Below are 7377 nucleotides of genomic sequence, written 5' to 3'. Positions count from 1 at the left end.
TTTCATTTAAACAGGAATTTATAATATTTAAAAAAAAAAGAAAGAAAAACTCTGACATATTTATCTTGCATAGTTGTTCTGTGTTATTATTTCCTATGTATAAATGCATATTTATGTCCTAGCCAAGTTATCAATCTCATGTGAGCATAGACGAAAGTAGGAGTCAAATAGATGATTTTTCTACTTTTTGACTTTTAACCTTCATACTAGTTTTATAGATGGTTAATTCCCTATCTTTACTGTATGTTTGCCTTTACCAGTGAGATTTCTTCTTTTATAATTTTCTTATTTCTTATTATGACTTTTTCTTTTCTGCTTAAAGAAGTCCTTTTAGCATTTTCTTATAAGGCTAGTTTAGTGGCGATGAACTCCTTTGGCATTTGCTTGTCTGGGAAGCTCTTTATCTTTCCTTCAATTCCGAATGATAACCTTGCCAAATAGAATATTCTTGGTTTTAATTTTTTTCCTTTTAGTACTTTGAATATGTCATGCCCGTCCTCTCTGGTCTGTTAAGTTTCTGCTAAAAAATCAGCTGATAGTCTTATGAAGGTTCCTTTGTATATAATTTTTTTTTTGTCTTGCCTCTAAGATTTTGTGGTGTGGGTCTCTTTGGGTTTATCTTGTTTGAGACTCTGTGTGCTTCCTGGATTTGGATGGCTGTTTCCTCACCAGCTTTGGGAAGTTTTCAGACATGATTTCTTCAAATTGGTTTGCTATCCCTTTTTCTCTCTCTTCTCTTTCTGGGGCCCCCTATAATGTTAATGTTAATACATTTGATGTTGTCTCAGAGGTCCCTTAAACTCTTCTCACTTTAAAAATTCTTTACTTTTTCTTATTTTGATGGGATGATTTTCACTCCACTATCTTCCAGATTGCTGATCTGTTCTCTGTATTCTCTAATCTGCTATTGATCCTTTTTTTTTTTGTATAGTTTTTATTTGTTATTGTATTCTTAAATTCTGAGCAGTTCTTTTTTTAATATATTTTTCTATCTCTTCATTGAATTTCTCACTGAGTTCATCTGTTCTGATCTTAAGTTCAATGAGCATCTTTCTGACTATGTCTTTGAATTCTTTATCTGGTAAGTTGTATATCTCCATTTCATTTAGTTCTTTTTCTGAGGTTGTGTTTTGTTTGGAAGGTATTCGTTTGTCCTCTAATTCTGCTTAGTTTTCTTTGTTTGTTTCTATGTATTAAGATGTTATTCACTACATATTGTGGTCTTGAAAAACTGACTTTGTGTAGAAAGAATCTTATGGGGCCCAATGGCACATTCCTGCCTGTTCACCAGAGCCAGATACTCCTTGGTATCCCCCGTGTGGGCTGCGTATCACTGCCTCTTAAGGTTGGGCTGCAATTATTGCAGGCGTACTGATGGGAGCGGCTCACTCCTTGGCCTAAATTCTACAGATGCATTGGTGGGTGGGACTGGACTCCAGCCCAGCTGGCCAGGACATCAGTCTTGACTAATGCAGGCATCTTGATGTGTCAGGCTGGGCCCCAGCACACCTGGCTGTAAGGCTGGGCTGTCACTGTTGTGGGCCTACTGGTATACAGGGCTGGCCCTCTGGAGCAGGAGCTGCTCTGGAGGTGCTGGTCAGGGTGGGTGGTTGGTGGTATGGGAAGTCCTGTTCCTCAAAGGAATACTGGGAGCAGGGTACATGATGTTAGCTAGGTTGATGGAGAGTGCCTGCCACAGCCAGACCAGCTAGATGGAAGAATAAAAAGAAAAAAAAAAAAAAACTGTCAGAACTTCTGCCCTAAAGGAAAGTTCCACCAGATTCCTGCCCTTGTAGCACATGCCCTAAAATTAGTCAATGAATCTCTATCTTATGTGACCCCAGCACTTTTCAAGCTGCTGCTTCTGTGCTGGGGCTCAGCGAGTTAGTTTGTGTGTGAGCCTTTCAGAGCAGAATCTTGGTTTCCCACAGCCCTCTGGCTCTCCCACATGTAACCTGCACTGGTTTTCAAAGCAAGACCTTGTGGGAACTCATCTTCCTGGTATAGGTTCCCCAGGCTGGGAGCCCAATGTGGAGACAGAACCCCTTGCTTCTCAGGGGGAAACTCTGCAGTTATGATATTTCTCCTGCTTATGGGTTGCCACATCTGGGCTTTTGGTTGTGAATAGACTGCATCTCTGCCCCTCCTACTCATATCAATGTGGCCTTTTCTTTATATCCTTAGCTGTAGAAAACCTGTTTGACTATTCTTCAGAGACACTTATTTTACATGTAGTTGCAGCTGTGGTGTGTCCATGGGAGGAGGTGAGCTCAGGAACTTTCTACTGTTCATCTTGATCTGCCCTTGATACACTTTAGATATTTTAGCTGGAACCAGCTCTAGGTATATGCATCATTTTTAAGCAATTAAATATTATGAAACAATGAAAATAATTGTATGCTTTTTTTCCAGGTTTGGAGTTGATTACTTTGTCTTTGCAAAGTAGTGGAAACAAGACTACATGGTACATTGTGACTGCACATCTTGAAATCTTCTGCAGAGAAAATATATTGCCTTCCCTTGTGTCACTTAAATATTGTAAAATTCTTATGAATAAGAGGAACTGGGAATGACAGAAGAATCTACTAAAATTTTTGCATAGCCAGTTAACTAGGCAAAGATCTGTCACTTGTCAAATTTTAGAGATTTATTAGTTCTTTTTTTTTTTTTTTTTCATATCTCTTCCACTTCTTCCTGAGGTCTGAATTGTAAAAGCTCATCTAGCATCAGAATCCTCAAGGACAGAAGCCACATACTTCTATTCCTTTATTAAAAAATCCTGGTGCTATATTTTTAACTGAACTTCATATACTCGGGATGGGACGGCCAGACCCTTTTATTGCTTTGCTGATCTGCATTATGTCTTCTCTGCAAAAAGGCTCCTGTTCTTTCAAACTCCTCTTCTTTCAACTCCTTAGGTCCAGCATCAGAGACAACTCAAGATGTCTGATTTTATATAAAAGATGATAAATGAGTACAAATAGATCGCAAGGTTATAAACAAATCAGGATTTTAAGATATATTGGGCATGGGTATATTGCCAAAGTTTTATATAATCAGCATGTAGAAGGAATCATGAAAGGGTGAGCCCACTGAGGATTCAAATATTATGTTATTGTTGCCACTGAGGCTTCAGATCACAAATAATTTTATAGAAATACTGGATGCAGACTACGTAAATATTTCTAGCATCATCCTCCACATACATATAATCTGTCCAAGTCTCCAGTTTTGATTCTGTAACCTACTTTCATCACATGATTCATTTGCTAAAACTTTTCTTGAATTCCTTTTGTTTATAAGTAAGTAAACCTTTCAGGCTTTCATCATCTCACCCACTTATTACCTTTTTTATTCTTCTCTTCCATTAACCTTCCACTCCAGGTGGACTAAAATGTCTATCCATACTCCAAGTCTAAAAAATTTTAAAGACTAGCAACAATAAACACCAACAAAAATGGAAACAAAGCCACTTTATGCTCCTTTATACTTGTATGTGTTCAAATTGCCATGTCCTATCCTCTGGTCTCATACCCTGACCACAGCTTGGACCAGGGTGTCCCTTAACCCATGAGTAAATCCTCTGTGAGATGGCTATAAGAGAGTTTCATGATCTATGAGGTAGCTTGGACGGTTTTCCATGTCATCAAAAGACCCCTGTTTGGATCTTCTGTGTGAGTGTGATGAGGTCTTAATGCTTCCTACTTCCCACTGGGAACCCAGGCACCTCTGTTCATTAACATTAGTGAGACCCTCTGTCTTACATCAGTGATTACAGCCCACAAGGAGACTTCCCTTCTGCGACCTCCTAGATCAGTTGTTTTCAGACCCGCTTGTTTGATGTTAGTCAGCTTTTGACAACTTTTCCACCACAATGTTTGTTAAATTGTCATTGCTATTTATATTTCCAGTGGGCTTAATTTCAATTTTCCAGCTATATTTTAAACACCTTGAGGGTCTACGGTATGTTGATTACATGGTATTTTGAAGCATCTGTTTTGATTTCAGGGATCCTTTGATGCAGCTTAAAAGCAAATGCTAAATTACCGGGAAGATGGGTTCATAGTAGAAGGTGCCCTAGGATGATCAACTCAGATATGATATGACGTTCAGGAATGGTATGAAGAATGGCGACAGGGCTTAGACAGGATGTGGTTCAGATGTGAGACAAGGGGCATGAGTACCTGCTGCTTGAATGGTTAATTAAGTAATTGGCATGCTTTACTTTCATTATTTGTACATGTACTTTCATTATTGTACATAATTTGTATGTACATGGAATATATAAAAACGATCCCAGTCACAATGTTCAGCTTTGGAACATGGCCTAAGCCTTTTGAACTCCCCTAAACAGTAACTAGTTCCTCTAAAACCATTTATCACATGAAGTGATAACTGACTGACTGTATGGCCTTCTAGAAGAAGCATTTCTTCTATCATATCCATAGCTAAGGATTCATTACCTGGAATTACGTTTGCATTCTGGTTGAATGATGCAATTGCTCATCTGTAGTTAATGCACTTCAGAATCATTCATACACTGCTCTTTACTCAGAAGCTGGATGTAAAGGTGGCAATAAATGTGGGAATAATTAAGGAAACCCTTATAGAGAAATCTCCCTAGAGGGTTAAGATGTCTCCTGAGAATGAGGCTGTGTGTGATGAGAATGCTGTGCCTCTTCACTGGATATGCAGACTGGTGGGTGCATTCCTGGCTCCATCTTGTTCTCGTAACTTATTTTTCACTTGTTTCAGAGTATTTCTGTGCAGATATGTTTCAATCCTCATCTCTACTTCAAGTCAGTCCAAGTTAAAATTGTCTTAATGGAAGACAGAGGCACAGATGGATTTCATTTGGTAGCAGTATGTTCTGGGATGGGAGAATCTGTCTTCAGGAGATATAACATTTCTCAGGTTGTATCTTCTGTTACTTGTAGGAAATGACCGAGTTGGAAATCATTTGAGATTCAGCATGTAAGAGGCTCTTATGAGTGCCCTATAATTTTATGGCTTTTCTGTGTGAATTGGAGAAATATGCCTTTTGTCTGTGAATGCATGGTGGGGAGAGTGAGTAATGCCTTCCTGAAATTAAACAGGTGTGCCTTCCTTCTGTGGACTGCCTCCTTACATCAGAAGCACAGCTTGGTGAGCCCCTACCACTTACCCTCTTGTCTGTACCCTTGGGTGACGCACAATCTACACAATCATATATGGCAGCCCTGTCTGGTTAGGACAACGTTGTAACCATCCGTCACAGAATATTGGTCATTTGCATACAATGAGTGAAACTTGATTTATATAGACATTTATATATTGTTTATGTTATTTATGTATATTTATATATTGTTTAGCCACATAGATATGTGTTTCTTTTATTAATACACACCTCCGATCTTCTAGAAATACTTGTATTGGGGTTATATGTACTAGGTTCAGCAGGTAGGACAGAACACCATGGAACAAGGAAGCCATCAATAGTTCTATAAGAAAACATCATCATCAATCTTATTTTAATGGATTTATAGTGATAGTCAAATGTGAATAGAAATTGGACCAGATCTTCATCTGTAGCCAGGAAGAAAGCATGCAGCCCAAGAACATTGTGGAAAAGATCGACTTTGACACTGTGTCCAGCATCATGGCCTCCTCCCAGTAACTTTGCAGGCATTTAATAAAAATTTGTTGACTTCTTAAAACATTTCTTTGATATAAATAAGATTTTTATTAGTGAAGTAAAAAAAATAGTGAAAAATAGTACACTGCCTGCAACTGGGAGCGGGCCGACCCAAGAGAGGAAACATGGCGCCGTTCCATTGTTGTAAACACAGCAGACCTGCTTGGCATCTACCATATGTTCCCTCCTTCTGCAGAGGACACTTCCTCTAACAAACACAACTTGCTTGGTGCGCTGCATCATGTAAGTCAATTGATGGTTTCCCCGTGTTCTAGCAATCACCTCCCATTAACCAACGAGTCCCAAAGGAGTGTTGGAGTGGCTGCGTAGTGTGGAACAGTAAGAGTATCCAAAAAAGAGAAAATGGGTCCCTTTCCTTGAAGAACTTGATATCTGATTAAGTCCGTGACAGGGCAACATAAGTCTTATTGTAATCAAGAGTTAAGTTCCATCTTCTTGATCTCATTGTCAGAAATCAGGGAGATCCAACTCATGTATTAGAGGTCCAAATGTGCTACGTTTCTGGATAACAGAATTTGAGTGCATATTTCATTTATTTTTAGTATTGCTAGACGCTAAAGGTAGACAGCTGCACTGTCCTCGGGTTTCCTTCCCAGAAGAGAACAGCAGGAAAAACTTCATCACCCAGTCCGTGTTTCCTCAATTCTAACAGCGACTCTCTCAGATCAGTCCAGGTGAGAACTAACAGAAGGAAAGGCAAGACAAGTTCTTTCTCCAGAAGTGTGTATGTGTTAATGGCTGTGTGTTTATGTGTGTGTGTGTGTGTGTGGGTAGGGGGGTGGTATATTGCAAATATCAGACTTTAAGAGCTGAAAGGTGCCTTAAAAACTGTCACATCTTATACCATCATCTTAGAGATAAAGACACAAAGACCCCTGGAGTGATTAAGTGATTTGCTCAAGGTTACACATTTTAGCCTTTAGCTCATGGAAATTATTATTACTTTTAGTAAAGCACAATCCAGCACTGTTCCAAGGGGCCAGGACTCTGCACCAAACTTTCTCTTTCCTTTTCCGGTGTCATCAGAATCTCCCACTCTTTATTGTGGCGCCTCAGGAGGAAGCAAGGGAGTCTTAAAAACCATCCAGCTCTCCAGATTCAATTGGCAGGTTAATCTAAAACAATTTTTTATGGCACAATAAAGGGCCTGGGAACAGTGGAACATTAATATTTGTTTCCCAAAGAGTGGACCCTGAGAGAATAAAGCTGCATGCAATTGAATTATGGTACCCAGAGTTGGGGGGGGGGTGATGCCTTTCGCGTTGCTTCATTTTACATCACCATTAATCTGGCAGCAGACAGCAAAACCTGCCTTACCGACTGCCGCCAGAGCACCCCGAGAGAGATGTCACCCCCAATCCGCAGGAAGTCAGGCAGCTCTCCGAAGTATCTTAGGTGATTACAATCTCGTTTTCATGATGCAGTCTTAATAAAACAAAAGATGGCCCTCTGACAAAAATATCATCCGGTTTTTACAATGTAAAATACAGCAATTTTATCAGCATTAACGCTGATTGGCTGCCATTAGCCCCTTGCCTTCTAATAAAATTTATGATACCTTTCAGGAGCCCAATTTGATAGAAAGTGAAGTGATTGCCCCCTGCTTAGATATCTCTCTGGCATCTATTCCAACAATAATGCAGTAATTTTATGCATGAAATAGCACAATTGGCATAAATAGT

Source organism: Camelus ferus, chromosome 24 (assembly GCF_009834535.1).
Source record: "Camelus ferus isolate YT-003-E chromosome 24, BCGSAC_Cfer_1.0, whole genome shotgun sequence".
NCBI lineage: Eukaryota > Metazoa > Chordata > Mammalia > Artiodactyla > Camelidae > Camelus > Camelus ferus.
This window is presented reverse-complemented; position numbering follows the sequence as displayed.